This window comes from Lepidochelys kempii, chromosome 13 (assembly GCF_965140285.1).
Source record: "Lepidochelys kempii isolate rLepKem1 chromosome 13, rLepKem1.hap1, whole genome shotgun sequence".
In the NCBI taxonomy this organism is placed as follows: Eukaryota; Metazoa; Chordata; order Testudines; family Cheloniidae; genus Lepidochelys; species Lepidochelys kempii.
This window is the reverse complement of record NC_136392.1, coordinates 7,655,675-7,673,205: the sequence shown is the minus strand read 5'-3', so window position 1 is coordinate 7,673,205 and position 17,531 is coordinate 7,655,675.

Below are 17,531 nucleotides of genomic sequence, written 5' to 3'. Positions count from 1 at the left end.
GAGGGCAGATTTTATGAATATTTGATCAAATCCTAGCTGATGTCAAACAAGAGAGATAATGAAGCTTAAAAATGTACTATGATGTGCTAGAGGCTATAAAAATGTGTTTTAAAAATTTGCTGGAAAACAGATTAACATGTAGTGCAGAAAGGAGAGAAGGAATTCTGAACAACAAATTGAACCATCTGGCATGTTTCTCAGGTGGCATGTATCAGAAGACAAAGAAGAATCACCATATGGATCTAGCTACCAGACTCAATGAAAGATTATGGGTTGACCGTGATTTCACTCCCCCCAGGTTTACACTGGTGTAACTTCACTGACTTCATTTGGCTTAATCCTGATTTACACTGGAGAATATGAGATCACAGTCAGGTCTACTATATTCTGCATCCTGGAATGACAGAAAGTTACAGATACCCAAGTAGAACAATGGGATTGAGAAAATGTATACACACTGGAGAAATATCATAAAGATGAAACAGTTTTCCCATGGTTCCATTGTTTTTATACCACAACCCAAAGCCATGACAATATTATCAATATTATTCATCTTGTGTTCTTTGAAGGTTACCTGCTTTTTCTGGAACACTGCATGATCAACAATGGAGCCCACCAATTCCTTATGGGCCACAAGAACTTTATAATATTATGCGTAAAAGTAATCTGGCTACTTAACGCCCAATAAAACAATTCTTCTCCAATAAAGCGATTTATTCAGTGTCTAAAATGGTATTTTGTGAGTCTGTGCCAAATATTGAAGGTCATGAATCGGGAAGAATAAACCATAAAATAAGCACTTTCTTTTCCTCCATGAAAATGTTGATTATGAATTTGACTACACATAAACCACAGACAGTCCTTTACATAAAGAATTTATATGAAATCCTCTGACTTTGCTTTTGGATGGCCAAAGAAGAGATGATTTGCCACAAACTAGACTCTTTCCCCACCCTCTTCTTTTCCTTTTTGTCCAGCCTTTTGCAGTCAGTTGGATTTTATCGTGTTTATAAATATAGTTTTCAATATAATGTTCTTCCTCAGTGGCATCAACACTGAGCCTAAAATATACTTTGTCTGATTAGTTCTTGACCCCAGATGAGTCCTGTCTGTTTTCTGTGCTTCTAAATACACATTTGCCATATGCTGCATCATATGTCACTTTCCTTTCTAATGCCCCTTGGGACTAAGTGTTATGAGGCTTTTATAATAATCTCACGGCCGTTAGAGTCAAATCTGGGAAACAAAGTTTCATCAAACTGGGAAAATCTTTTGCGAAACCCAAAATTTAACAACATCAAAAATGTCAGTGTTGTCATGAAACCCAAAGCACCATCATGTCCTCCTGCCCCTGGAACTTGTGGGTCAAGTTCCAGTCCAGGCAGTAATGCATTCCCATTGAAGTCAGTAGGATATGATCTGATTTATATCAAAGCTGAATTTGGCCCTCGCTTCTAATAAAAATCATAATATATGTTTGTCACAGCTATGTAGCTCTACAACAGTGCAGCTCACCCTGCATGGGATCTTCTCAGGTTAGAGATCAGTCAGGGAGACACAGTGCAGAAAACAAAGGCCAGGGGTGACTGGGCTTTAAGGCACCCTTTTATTCTTCCTGAGTTAGTTTTCGCACAGAGCCTTCCATGTGGCCAGAACTTTGGGTAGTGGTGTCTAATGTTTCAGCTATCTTGCTCCATAGAGGAGTTTAATTACTTATTATTTAGCCAGAACAAAGGATGGCTAGCACACCAATCAGTTTCAACAGGGGCTGTGATTGCCCATCAATCAAGTCACGCTTACTAGTAGCTACCAGCACCCTTCAGTATAACAATAACAATATTACAGCACTGTATGCAGTCACAGCAGCCATACCAACCCAGCACTGGATCTCTCTTGAATTTCAGTAATATCCATGCTGGTTGCTGCATGGAAAAGTTTCAAATTGCAACTGTTACTCAATTAACAACTTCCATTTGAACCCTCTAATTCTCCAGTGGCTCACTGTCTCAGTTCAGTGACAAAGTGGCTTTTTAAGCTGGGAATGGTGGAGCGCTCCTTTTACTACTTTATCACACCCTCATCAGGGTATTGTTTCTTCCACATGCACCCATGTAATTCTCATTAACTACCAGAGGAGTAATTATTTGCATCATGAGTAGAATATTTTCTTCCTTCCACTTCCGGCTGAGGAGGAATTGCTGCTGCAGTAGCTAAGAGTGGGGGACAGGGAAAAGGATTTATGATGAAACTGAAAAGCTATAAAAGCCAGAATGGAGGGAGAAGTGTGTCCAAAAGAAGCTGCATTCGCTTGGTTCTCACTTTCAGAGCTGATTATCCAAGCTTCCTATATATTTCAAATAAGCATCAATCTTCAGACACAGCAGCGCAGCATGGAGATTTTGTGAGCCCAGGAGTACTTTTTATTTGTAAACCCAGCTCGGCGTTTGCCAGCTCCAGCACCAGACTGAGCTTCTAGGGGGTCCTTCCAAAAGGACTACAACTATGATGGCTGCCAGAGTCCTCTGACTCCATTTCCCAGCATGCTTTGAGTCACGGGTGGGGATAGAAGGATCTAGAAACTGTTCTGGAGCCAATAGGAAGGCTTCTGCCTGGGACGAGCAGTTCATGGACCAATGACAAGACAGGGCTGCACCACCCTCAGTGAGGGGACTGGCTGACTTTAAAAGGTAAGGGTCCCTGGGCTGTAGTAGTAACTATAGCTCCTGTAAGGCTTTTGGATCCATGTAGTTCATAGACCTATGGCTATTCATGTGCCCCTCCTTCCCGCACCCATGTACCCCACCCAAATCCCTCCTTTGGCTCTGCAGGGAGAGTCAATGGGAGCTGTGCATGGGCTAACCACCCGCTATGCAAGCTAGTTGAATCCAGCGAGCGCAGGGAACCATAGCACTGAAGACCCAGCCGTATGGGTGACAGTGTGACTAGCACAAAGTGGGCATGGCTTCTGGGTAAGTACTTGGCTCACTAGCCCATGCTGCACTGTGACCACGGCTATTTTTACACGTGCTAGCTGGGTTCAGGCTTGCCCAGGAAAGTTAGCCTGTGCATAGCTTTTGCTGTGTGGACATACCCTAAGAATTCTTGAGTCCTGTACAGTCTCTGCAGTCTGGCTTCCTTGTGCTGTCTCTCCTGTGTTCAAGCCTTCAGCCCCGGGGGGTGGAAGATGGCCCCTCAAGGAAAACAACTTCCCATGCCTCCCACCTCCTCTCTAATATACACCAGATCAGTGGAGGAGGTTGTAATCTGTCTCCTTGCTTTCCAAATCACTTTTAAAAATCCTCATGGAAGCTGATAAGCCCTAGTCAACATAGGATTGTGTAGATTCCTTTCTTTTTTATTGCTGAGTTATTGGATTTTTTTTTTTAAAGGAACAAACCATGTGCCAATAATATGTCTGGTATCATATTTTGGTATTATTAGGAACTCGTGTTTTCAGACGTTAAGCCTCATTTGCATGCTGAGCCTGGGATAGAAACATATTCATCACTTATTCATTAATTATTATTTTCTGTATTGCTTTAATGTCTTGAGGGCCCATTCACATTGTGCTAGGCACTGTACAAACATAGAACAAGAAGACAATTTAACATCTCCCTCTTTACTGGTCTGAGTAGATGGCTGGCTGCCTTGCAGGGAGTTAGCTTGCTCCAATTTTATGATGCTGGAACTATTGGGTGAGGTTCCATGGCCTGTTATGTGGGTCAGATTAGATGACTGTGATAGTCTCCTCTGGCCTTGAGAAGCTGTGAAACTAGGCCCATCTCCCTGCAGGTATTAGGTACCTAACTCCCATTGATTCTGATGGGAGATAGGTTCCTAAATATCTTCAAGGCTCAGGGCTTTACTCCCTACCTCAGAGCGAGAGAGAACAGGGGGAGACATTGTGATTCTTGGACAATCCACTCCCTGCTCGTGGGTCATGGCAGCTACACGCTGCCCCTTACTCAGGGAAGACTGTAGAATTGCAGTCTAGACTGAAGGTTTTAGATCCTTTTTCTGCAGAATGGATATTTCAATTGGCACAAATGGAGAGGGGAAAAAGAGGGTTATCTTCTGATGGGACTCAAATTCCAACATGCCTGCCTCCGTATATTGTGCATGCCTTGTCTTCTATTTGCTCAGACAAGTCTCTGCTAAAATACCAGAAGTCTCCACTATACACTTTTTAAATAACAAAATAATATGCACGCAGCAAGTTCTGTGTTTGGTTTGGAGTCGGACGTAATTAGGAAGGTTATAACTGAAGAATAGGACCAGAGACAGTTAATTATATTCTTTACTGCACTGATAAAGCTGAGCCTGACTCTAATCACAATGGCCTTGAACAGTAATAATAGGTTACATACATTTCTGTTACAAACTTGCACTGTTAGTTCATTCCCTTGCTGTGTGCCTCACAAGTGTAGTGATCTGCATTTGCATTCCTAAAACTTACTTCAGTTACCTTTCTTGGTAAGGCAACTAAATCCAAGCAAAAAGAAAAGGAGGACTTGTGGCACCTTAGAGACTAACCAATTTATTTGAGCATAAGCTTTCGTGAGCTACAGCTCACTTCATCGGATGCATGTAGGTGTAGCTCACGAAAGCTTATGCTCAAATAAATTGGTTAGTCTCTAAGGTGCCACAAGTCCTCCTTTTCTTTTTGCGAATACAGACTAACACGGCTGTTACTCTAAATCCAAGCAGATATTACTGCCTGTTTCATGGCAAAGTCTGTTTAAAAACATTAAGGCCCTCTTATCTATATATTTTATCTTTATCTGTGTGCCACTCAATTCTATGTAACTTCTAAAAGGTGTAGAAGGCAGGTCATGGTAAGTGAGGTGAACTTCAGGGTTGCTTGCTAAATATGTAAAACTTCAAACCCAAAACAATACTGGGTTAGTATTAGCTGTTATTTTCTATGCCGTTGAATGCACAGAATGAAAATGGGAATGGTACATGGGTAATTAACTTTATGGACAACGTAGTCTGGAGCTCTCAAGTCTGCCTGCATTTTGGGATTTTAGTTTGGCCATTGCTCCACTAATTTTGATGTACAGAGTGTCACTGGAAAAGCAGAAAAAAATACAAGCTTGTATTTGTTTATTAACCCAACAGTTTAGCTGATTACTTAGAGAGGGAATGCCCCCACAGCAACAATACTGTTATCTGTAGGGAAAATATCACAAACCCCATATCTGGTGACCTTTAAAACATAGGTGTCAATGATCAGGCAGGCAATGTGGGTCCTGATTCTAGTCCTAGCTCTGCCCCTGACCTGTTGCATAACCTAGGACAAGTCACTTAACCTTTTTGTGTTTCAGTTTCCCTATCTACAAAATGGAGCCAGTGATATTTACTGTCCCTTGTAAAGCCCTTTGAAATCTACAGCTGAAAAGTGCTAGATAGGGGGCTAGAGGAGTTCTGCTCTGCCTGCCGCAGCCCTGGAGCTGGAGGAATTTGTTCTCCCCACCACAGCCCAGGGGAGAGGAGTGCTCTCACTCTCCCTGCCGCAGCCCAGGGGCAGGAGGAGTTCTGCGCCCCTTGCTCTCCCAGCTACAGCCCCAGGGTGGGAGGAGTTCTGGGCCCCACCGCCTGGGTCTGGACGAGCTCTCTGTCCCCCCCCCCCTTTTCTTCAATGGTATTTCGTCCTAACATGCAGTGCACAAACTCAGTGAGGTCATACACATATTCCCATAATGTGAGGTTATGGATGCACATGAGCCTACTTGGTTTGCACGTGTCCGTCCCCCCCACATAAAGTTAAGAAACTTTCAAGGTGGTTCAAAGGTATAGTTCATTGAAATGGTGAATATAATGCTGTTTATTTCTTTGCATCTGATGTATGTGCGTGTGTTGATATGGTTTAATGTGTATATAATATGTGTGTGTTTAATGTGCCTTCCTCCTCAAAAGCAATAAAATTTAAATTCCTGCAAACACCCCTAATTCTAGCTATTAAATAATGATGACTGACAGGTGGCTGTTTGGGCACGTGTGAGGGGTCGGGGAGACTTTGAGTTTGCAGGATTTCATTTTTCCAAATGGCTTCATACAGAAGCATAAAGCCTGGCTTTGGGCTTTCTGTGTCTGTACCTCGCTGATGGGAGATTTCTCTCCTGCATTCATTAGCCTCATCTTCATAGGGCTTATCCTCTTTGCCTATTCATTTCCAGAGCAAAGCTTCCACTCTGGGCTGATCAGCTTTGTCTGTCTCTTCCTGGAAGTGGAACATCTGCTCAGCATTCATCCATTCGGGGTTTACGACTGCAGATGCAAATGCTCCCTTTGCAATTGCAGGCCCTGCTCCGATATGGAGCACCTTAGCTTCTAGGTGTCTTCTTCCACCTGTGTCATTTCTCAGCAAAGACCTTATTTTAGAGGGAATCCCATAAGAGGGTGGGGGGTGGAATGGCCAGGGTGCAATACAGTTCACAACCCGCACACTGTAATACTCCAGGGGCCCCCTGCCTGACTCTTCCATGGGAGGCTCAGGCAGGTGGATCAATGCAGTCACACATCTACTACCTACAAATCACCCTCCGGGTTGTCAAGAAGTGAGGATCACGAGGGGAGGGGAGTTCTCCTGGGCAGCCTGCTTGTGGGCTGTCATCCTCCACCCATTGGAACGGAGGCAATTCTGCAACACTTGACCTTCCATGAATGTGCGAGGCAGGCAAAGAAACAGCATATCACCTTTGCAAAGCCAAATGTTCCATGTTAGCAAGGTCTCTTCTTTATATCCTCATCCTCATAGCCTTCTTGTACCATTCTATTGTTTTGTGAAACGCATTACAAGAAAAGCATAACTCCTATTCTCTCTGCCCTTAGCACTGCTAAGAATAATTCTTACCACTCCTACAGAACTTTGTAAATGGCATATGAATATAAATCTCTTCTCCCACCAATGAAACGCAGCCACGGGTGGAATTAACATTACAGAATGGTACAACACAATAGACTAGTATAGAAAGTGGACAAAAATAATGCTTTATCCAATTGAAACTACAGGAGGCGTTCAGGTAGGTGGAATGTACACTTAACCAAATTAGACTTCAACGAAGACAGCCTGGCCAAGATGTGCGCTTGTGAAAAGCATCGTGGGATATGTACTGCCCACAGAACCATCACTGGATGATTTTAATGGATGATGTCTCACCTGAAAGTTCTGGGAAGCAAGCCCCAGACCCTCAAGGTATTTAGGAAATCAATGGAGGTTAGAAGCCTAAAGACCTTTGAGGATCTGGGGATAGGTGTTTAGAAATTATAGGAAGCTTTTCTGTTTGAAATTTGTCATTTCTTCAGCTTGTCAGCTTTTCCTCTCATCCGTGCCCCACCAGATGCATTGCTGTCTGGTGGCTGAGCTGAAAGAGAGTGAGGAAAATACAATACGGAGGATAATATCTGTTGTACTGCTGTATACAGCAGTGCTAATATGAGGGAGGGAGACTTTACCACGGTCATCTCTCATGGCTGGGGGGAAATGGAACAAAGCAATCTCAGACCCTCCTATGATTGTTCTTTAGCACCAGCTACCAGATCAGAGGAATAAAGTATTGCAGCTCCACATCCTAAGGGGAATTATCAAATTAGAGCGTTACAGCTGAGACTGGTGGGAGGATGTGCAGCAGCTTGTCAAGGGAAAGTGATTCAACGGATAATTGTTTCACAGGAGAACTATCGGAACTAATAATCCATCTAATAGCTGAGAAGAGTTAAGTAAAGAGTGAAGGAATTTGCTTCTTGCTTTTTCCGGCTTGGATCAGTAATACCAGATGCCATGTAGCAGTTCATCCAAAATTGAGTTTATAGAAAATCTTTCCCTCCCTGCATTCTATTTAAGTTTTACTTCTCGTTAAATGAGTGCAACCCTTGAATATGTGAGCAATGCAGTGCTCCATCTCCTCCAGTCAGGAGCGCTACTTAGCCCTAAATCCCCTCTGAATACCCGAGAAGCGACAGAGTAAAGCAGGGTCCAGGGTAGCGCACAGACTTATTGCTTGGGCTCCCAGAATGGAACTGGCGTCTGTTTTCTTTTTCTTAATAATCTTTGAGGTTGTACGAAGCCAAAATGAAGCAGTGGGGATGCTCACTGGCGTGTACGTAGCAGAGCTCTGTGTTGTTGCTTTTCTAAATTGAGACAAGCAACGTGTAGGCGTTGGACGAGAGAAAGGAACAACTGCAGTAGCATAAACGGAAGTGTTTGTGCCTTGGCTTTTGTTTAATGATTAAGGAATTAGTGGGATTTGGGCCCCTAACTCCCCTAGGTGCTTTTTAAAATTTCACCATTGAGAATTCGGGCCAAATTAAATCTGATTTTCCTTGGTATGTGTCAAACTCATTCCTGGCAGAACTCCATTTAAATCATAAATGTGGCCCCAAATGTTTCTTTTTATTCCACTCAGCGAACAATATGGGATCTCTCATGTAGAATATTCGCTACCTGCAAATTCCTTTGTATACCAGTAAAAGGCTGGTGGAGGTAGCCGATATTTGCAAAAGGACTTCTATTTAGTTCCCGTTTGGGTAGTCCTTTTGCAAAAATCTTCTCAAATCTCTTGTATATGGCAAATTATCCATTGCTTCTTACATTTCTGTAAGATTCTAGGATCATAGTCAACAACAGCCCCATACGAGATTTTTATAGGTTCCCTTAAGGGACTCGTAAGAAAGCAAAGAGCTCCATTAAGTTATAGATACAAAGAGGGAAAAGTATATACTTTCAAAATGAATGAAAAAAGTCCCCATGGAGTCATTTTTATGAGCTTTTATGAGTTTAATCTACTATTATGCCAGTTATACTCAACTTTCTAAGGAACCAAAATGAATACAAAATGCACAGTTCATAAAGGCCAAGTCATTGAATCATGATTTGGAAGAATATTAAGCTGATAAATAAGAGCAGATAATTGCCATTTTGTGACTTGTTCTTAGTGCTTGTCTTGTATGTTCCAGCAAACCAAACGTACAGGCAGACATTTCAAAAGTTTATGATTTATCCATCTATTTAGCCGTCCAGCTCATGCTCATTGCCAGGGTTTCTGAGTGCCATACTGATGCATGAAACCAGTTACATTTAGCTTTAAAGGTAAAGGGCCTGATTTGAGAAAAATTGCACCTGAAAATTACAATGCTTTACTTTACAGACACAATTAACTATGGGCACAATTCATAGTTCTTTAGCATTTAACTACTCAATTGCACTTACCACCCAGGTAGTCTATGGGCAGTGAACTGCGTTCATAATTCATTGCAGGCACAATTATTTGCAGCTGCAAAATTGCACCCCAAAATTGGAGGATGGGGTAATGCTCATGGACAAAGTATTACATGCAGTGACGTCAAGGTCGTAAAGCAACAAGTACGGGCCAAATCAGCCTTTCAGCGTGTGCATTGCTCCTGTTGATTTCAGAGATTGGGAGCTGCCTATTCAGAATTCGCTCTAAGCATTTAGATTGTTATTGATTTTCCTTGTGATTGGCTCTTTCATTCTGGCATCATTTTATCCAGAGTAGGTCAGCACACAGGCAGCATCCATTCTCTATTCCTTCCTTTGATCCAGTTGACTTACAAATTCACAACAAGCTCATGTGACTTACCCAGAGGTCACACAAAGAGTTTCCTCCAACCACCACTATCTATGCCCTTCACTCTAACCACCATAATAAGGCCTCCTAGAGTTTCACTGCTTCTTCCTGGAGATACCTGTTTGTTTCTTGCTGTCAGTCTTTTCTGGGACTTCAGATTACAGCATCTGTATGTGGAGATCGGAATCCTGTTTGTGATATTGTAGTCATTCCCATAGCAACAGATGCTGATGTCACAGGGCACTGTATTGTGCCTTCCTCACTGGGATGCAAAGGACAAAGCTCTCATTTGTATTCAAACCATCTTCAATAATAACGCATTACTGAGATTTACTATCCAGTATAAGGCAACAGAAATCTGACTGATGCTTAAATAAAATAACTACCCTTTATCTGCTCTGATTGTGATACTCTATCAAAGTGCCTATCACTCCACCAAGACACTGCACTTTAGCCATGAATGAGACACCACCTGATAAACACTCGTTAGGCACAAGATAAAGCACTCATAAAATTATATATAAGTAACTGTTCCTAAGCGGTGACAATTTAAGATCACAAAAGTCAAATACAAGGCAATGTGAACACTGGAGAAGCAATTCTGACTCCGGGGATAATTTTAAAAATTAGACCACTTTGATGAAAAAGAGGTGGTGTGTATGTACGTGCCTGGGCACCCGTGCATGTGTTTACATGCACTTAAAGTAATAATCCTGTACAAGCTAATCTGGGAGCACATTCTGCCGCTTAGCCTCACGTTGAGTTTTCTTTGTCTGAATTCCTGTTGTGTTTGTTCCTTGATGGCTCAGTTACATTCTGTCATACAGACATTTAAGTCTGTCTGAGTAACAGCAGGAAAAACGATGACCATAACTTTCACGAGATACTTCTGAACTACCCATCTTACCCAACACACTGTGCCTAGCAGACTGAGATCTGCAAAAGTTGCTAGATAATTGCCTGAAAAAATCAAAGCAGATGCCCAGAGAATCAAAGATTTCAAAGAAATCTTTTAGTTAATTGCATTCCATTTTGCCCTGTGCCAGTTGACTCAGAGTTGTCTTCTTAGTATATGCACAGCGTGATTCAGGTGGCATGTGACCAGGATTCATCACCAAATTTGGTCCATTGGCTGGATCATTAGCTTCCCTGGCCCAAGCGGGTACTGGTGGGGAGCATGACATGAACGGCGGATCCATGCCCTCCCCCCCGGCCCCAGCGACACCTTTGTGCCATTTATCTTCACTAATTCTTTTATATTTATCAGGCAGTAAAACATGTCTTTCTTGCTCTGTTGATATCATTTTGAAAGGGGGGTTGTATCTAGTTTTTCTAGCCTACTTTTCATCCCCTGTCGTTAGTCAACTTTAGTTGACATTCAGCAATTATTTATATGAATGCATCCATCTAACCAAATCAGTTTCTAGACATTTTCCTCCAACATTCAAGCTTGGGTGGTAGGCAGCATTTTCTATTCTGAGCACTTCAGTAACGTCATTTACTTCACTAAAGGAAAAGGATTTTGCTTTCCACACCAGTACATGAGCTTTGTAAGCACACACCTCTATTTGCACATGGCCTCATATGAGCTAACTGGTTTGCATGTGCTCGGATATATACATGCAGTTGTGTGTGCCCATCTTTAAAAATCTATCATATTATTTACAGCACTTGGGGTACCCCTTCCTTTTCTCTTTCCCTGGAGATGTCTTGGTGCACGTTCCCATCACAGTAATTGTTTTCAGCACAATATGGCTGGCTTGTTAAATATTTGAACACTGATTGTGGTATTTGATAGTTTATGAGACGAATACTCTTTAGAAGTGCCCAGCATGGAGGTCACTTAGCAATAGCCCAAGAATCATGTCTTAACAAAGAGACTGAAAATCATATAAAAGGATATAACATGGGCACCATTTGATTTAACAGGCCGGGTAAAGGAAAGAAATCATGCTTCAGGCAACCATAAACCCAGAAATTAGTGCATTTGCTCAATACAACTGTATTTTTTGGCCATATAGACAGCTAAATGAAGGGAGGATTGGATAACCCTCTAAGAGCTTTCAAGTGCCCAACAAGAAACCATATAGATTTGGCATGAGGGGAGGCTTCAGTTTTTATAAATGCATTTTCTACCCTAAAATTGCACATCCAAATTTTCATACTGTTCTACCACTCTCCCTTCTGGTCACTTCTGTTACTAAACTAGTGAGTGATGAACCTTCAAAGGGTTGGAGTGTGGGTGTAGTTCAGATGAACATCTAGACGTTTGGACGCTTCTCTGAAGCTTATATGAACTATTGGAGCTTGCAAAACTAGGCAGGAAATTTCACATGTAGAAATCTTCCTTTTGAGGTTTCCGTTATTATCTGTATTGTGGTAGCACCCAGAATCCCCAGGCATGAACCAGAACCCCACTCTGCAGGATGGTGTACAGACACAGAAGAAAAAGACTGTCCCTGCATCAAAGAGTTTCCAGGACTTCTACTTTGGATTGTGGCTGGAAATACCATAATGACAACCTTTTATACAGCAGTTCTGGTTCGAGCCAGAATCTTGAAATGAAAAAAACTGTGTCCAAATGTTTCCAAAACCTCAAAATAGCATCCAATTCAAGCACTGAAATAAAGACGAGTGGAGGTCTCTCCTCTGTTGTAAACAGGAAAAATTGGAGTAATATGACCTAGTGATTCAAGTAAGGGACCTGCCATCAGGACAATTGAATTCTCAATTCTGCCACATGTTTGTGTGAATTTAGAAACGTCACTTGTGATCTGTGCCTGCTTCCACCGGAGTCAATGAGAAAGCTGAATTTGGTGGAAGATGGATTGGGTATTTAACTGCTTTCAGCGTTAGTTTCTCCGTTTATAAACTGGAATACTAATACTTATGTACCTCAGGGGTGTGGCGAGGCTAAAGGCAGTTTTGCCAACCCCAGGCTTTCAAGAATCACGAGCCACCCCCCTCCCCACAAAAATCATGACGTTGGTTTAAATTTTGAGAATTGGGAAAAAAAAAAAAGCAGTGTTCTTTTCATTGCTTGATTGTTGGAGACTTTGGGGTTCATGTTTTCCAGCTCTTCTCTGAAACCATGAAGCCTAGAAACTCTTTTTAAAAAACAGAAGCTGAGATTCTCAAATAATAATATGATTCCACCAGTTGGGAGCTTTAAGAAAATAACCTTTATCACAAGCTTGTGATGAAATCACCAGAGTCAGCGGCACAGTTCATGTATTGTGCTGAAATCCCCCCCTGTGCAGAGGGCCAGCACAAGGGTCTGTACACCATGTAAGTCCCACTTAACCCCTATTTGGAGGGATGTAAATGGTGTATGGGTCATACACTGGCTCTCTGAATGGGGGGGTGAATTCCTTCCATCTTGGCTGAAAAGTGCGGTAAGCTTCTCAGGTGGCAGGTGCTACAGAAACGCAGATTAGCGCTATTGTGCTTTGATCCTCCGTATCCTTATTTTGAAAGCAGCTCCCGAGTCCTGAGGTAGCTCTGTCAGCAGAAGTCCCACATTTGCATTTTACTGGTCACTTGTGTCACAGTGACTCATCGTCACTGTGTCAAGTAAGAATAGTTTGTTAAAGCACTTGGGATGCACCTCTCCCTCCTCATCCCCACTCCCAGAAAGAAGCCTCTATTATGAGTTAAATGTAACCCATTGGAACCTATGCGAGACATTACAATGACAGGAAAATCTTATAGATTCATAGATACTAAGGTCAGAAGGGACCATTATGATCATCTAGTCTGACCTCCTGCACAACGCAGGCCACAGAATCTCACCCACCCACTCCTGCGAAAAACCTCTCGCCTCTGTCTGAGCTATTGAAGTCCTCAAATCGTGGTTTAAAGACTTCAAGGAGCAGAGAATCCTCCAGCAAGTGACCCGTGCCCCATGCTACAGAGGAAGGCGAAAAACCTCCAGGGCCTCTTCCAATCTTCCCTGGAGGAAAATTCCTTACTGACCCCAAATATGGCGATCAGCTAAACCCTGAGCATACGGGCAAGATTCACCAGCCAGATACTACAGAAAATTCTTTCCTGGGTAACTCAGATCCCACCCCATCTAATATCCCATCACAGACCATTAGGCCTATTTACCATGAATATTTAATTACAAAACCATGTTATCCCATCATACCATCTCCTCCATAAACTTATCGAGTTTAATCTTAAAGCCAGATAGATCTTTTGCCCCCACTGCTTCCCTTGGAAGGCTATTCCAAAACTTCACTCCTCTGATGGTTAGAAACCTTCATCTAATTTCAAGTCTAAACTTCCTGGTGGCCAGTTTATATCCATTTGTTCTTATGTCCACACTGGTACTGAACTTAAATAATTCATAGATAGATATTTAGGTCAGAAGGGACCATTATGATCATCTAGTCTGACCTCCTGCACAACGCAGGCCACAGAATTTCACCCACCGCTCCTGCAAAACACCTCACACCTATATCTGTGCTATTGAAGTCCTCAAATCGTAGTTTAAAGACTTCAAGGAGCAGAGAATCCTCCAGCAATCCTGTGCCCCATGCCCTCTGATATATTTATAGAGAGCAATCATATCTCCCCTCAACCTTCTTTTTGTTAGGCTAAACAAGCCAAGCTCCTTGAGTCTCCTTTCATAAGACAAGTTTTCCATTCCTTGGATCATCCTAGTAGCCCTTCTCTGTACCTGTTCCAGTTTGAATTCATCCTTCTTAAACATGGGAGACCAGAACTGCACGCAGTATTCCAGGTGAGGTCTCACCAGTGCCTTGTATAACGCGGTACTAAAACCTCTTTATCCCTACTGGAAATACCTCTCCTGATGCATCCCAAGACCGCATTAGCTTTTTTCAAGGCTATATCACATTGGCAGCTCATAGTCCTCCTATGATCAACCAATACTCCAAGGTCCTTCTCCTCCTCCGTTACTTCTAATTGATGTGTCCCCAGCTTATAACTAAAATTCTTGTTATTAATCCCTAAATGCATGACCTTACACTTCTCATTATTTATTAAATTTCATCCTATTACTATTACTCCAGTTTACAAGGTCATCCAGATCCTCCTGTATGATATCCCTGTCCTTCTCTAAATTGGCAATACCCCCCAGCTTTGTATCATCCGCAAACTTTATTAGCACACTCCCACTTTTTGTGCCGAGGTCAGTAATAAAAAGATTAAATAAGATTGGTCCCAAAACTGATCCTTGAGGAACTGCACTGGTAACCTCCCTCCAGCCTGACAGTTCACCCTTCAGTAGGACCCATTGTAGTCTCCCCTTTAACCAATTCCTTATCCACCTTTCAATTTTCATATTGATCCCCCATCTTTTCCAATTTAACTAATAATTCCCCATGTGGCACGTTATCAAACGCCTTACTGAAATCTAGGTAAATTAGATCCACTGTGTTTCCTTTGTCTAAAAAATCTGTTACTTTCTCAAAGAAGGAGATCATGTTGGTTTGGCACGATCTACCTTTTGTAAAACCATGTTGTACTTTGTCCCATTTACCGTTGACTTCAATGTCCTTAACTACTTTCTCCTTCAAAATTTTTTCCAAGACCTTGCATACTACAGATGTCAAACTAACAGGCCTTAATAAACTATTTCAGCTTTCCAATGGATACAGAATCAGACAAGGATGTTTTTATAGACTTTACATTTTAAAGCCTGCAAACATTTCGACCTGGAAACCAATTGTTATTTTAAATATTTTCTTAACCAGTAAAAGAATCGTGACTTTAACAAGCAAGGTAGATTTATGTTCCATCCCTCACCCGCCCCCAAACTCTCTTCAAAATAAAGTGAGAAAACCAAGAATAGAAAAATGTTAGAGAGAGAAAATTATTTGGGGGCCTAAAATATAATTTGCAGGGCACTGGAAAAGCTAAAACATTGCATTTCCCGTGAGCCACCATTTTCTTTTGTATTCTGTGCCAATATATGTTGGTTTCATTTGGCAGAGACATAGCATTCCTTCTTCTCACAGTAAGTTCCTTGTCTGCCTTGGGAATCAATAAGAAATTTAAAATTTCTACCAACAGCATCATAGAAGAAGCCATTGCTTTTGTGTTTAAATCTGCCAGGATGTTTACAATTTTGTATAAAACTAGAGGCAGAAAAGAAACCCTCCTCTGAAAACAAATGGAAGAATGTATTAAAAGAAAAGACACTCTTTTCTACAGCACGAGAACAGATGTAAGATATCATTTTCTTTGCAATGGAACAGATGGAATTATTTGTCCTTCATAGTCAGGATAGCACCCTGGGTTTATTGTTGTTTTTTCGCTTGAAAAAGTTTAAAAGGGAGAGACTGTTCTCTGAGATTCCCATCCTTAGTAAACAAGATCTTTCTACCAAATTAACCAAAGATTTGTTTAAGAGCCTGATTTTCCGAGTTATTCAGCACCCCTGCAGCTCCAAACCAGCTCAGCAGTCAGCACTAGATTTTTCAAAAGCATTCAGCACATTGGAGGCACGTTGGGTGCTCAGCTCTTTTGGGAACCCGGACACAATTCTGGGTGCTCAGCGCTTGGAACTCGAGCCTTGAGCCCATTTGTAAATCAGGTCCCACTTGTCTAAAGTCCTGGCCCATAGCATTTAGATGTCACAGTATGAAAGGAGATTTGACCAGATCTCTCTCTGATTCAGGCAGACATGAGTGTTATCATTTACCTTTTTGCAAATAAATAAGTAAATTAAATTAGGAAACTAAAATGGAATACATATAAACCAGTCTGCACATTCCTCACCTATTTCTCTGAAATACTGGACCAGAGCCTGAGCTGCACCAAAACTCTGCTCAGCAGAGCTGAGCAGGTGTATGTAGGGGAAGGAAAGAGTCATCTATTTGCTCTCCCAATCCCTGGCCCTTCCGCCCTACCCCAGTATACTTTAGAGCAGCGTCAGGGCTGCTCTAAATTATAATTACCCGCATTGGCTCTCAAGAGGCCTTTCTGCAGCTGGGAATCACGGGAGTGTAGGAGCACTCCTGCAATGTCCCTTTCCCCTTGGTATGCCCCCAACATCCCCACTATGCTGTGACCTGAAGGATGGCGGCATCCACCTTGGATTCCCCTAACCCTGGGAATTCCCATCTACTTAAGATGATTTGGGGCTATTTTATACCACTGGAGCAACACAAAGCAGCTTGTCTGGGGCCAAGATTTGGCCCAGTAGTTTCACAGAGTTGATTTTGCACTCAGATTATATTTGAATCTTCTGCTTGGAAGGTTTGTAACACTGAATTGGAGTCTGCTCATGCTATTTCTCTGGAGATAAAATTTTTCTCCAACAATGGAATCTGTAGAACTGGCTTCATTAGACAGAGGTAGCTGCACTTCGTGGTATCAAGTGGTAGGATTATCATTTTGATAGGGCTCACTAGATTGTCCCCTATGCTAGAGAAAGCTGCACAGGGGATAGGAAACTCTGATCGAACTCACTAGTGGAGTTTCTTCTGTATGGTTCCACTAGCCCCCCCTCACACCTGCCCTGGTAACTCAACGTATGTTGCTGCCATGGACTGAATGTTGGTAGCTCACCTCAAGTATGGGGGTTCTTAAAGGAAGTTGGGCAACCCATGTATGGCCATACTTCGTTAGCCCCATGAGTTTCCAAGGGATGATAGATACCATGGAGAGCAGCTCTGCTTCTCCCATTTCCTTTTGGGCTCACAATTATGTAGACAGAAGGCTCTTGCGTAGGTGTTATCTGACCAAATTTGCCTCTCCCAGAGCAGAGGGGAGCAATGTGGCCTTTACTTTGGGTCCTTTCAGGATGTGCAGCACTGTAGCAAGCTAAGGAATTATTAAAAGGAACAATAACAATACAATGCATGCCTTTTTCCTTGGTGATTGTAGCTAGCTAACCACCAGCCTGCTTTGGTGTGTCCTCTGTGTATCTGACTAATACAATCATTAACAAAAAGAAAAGGAGGACTT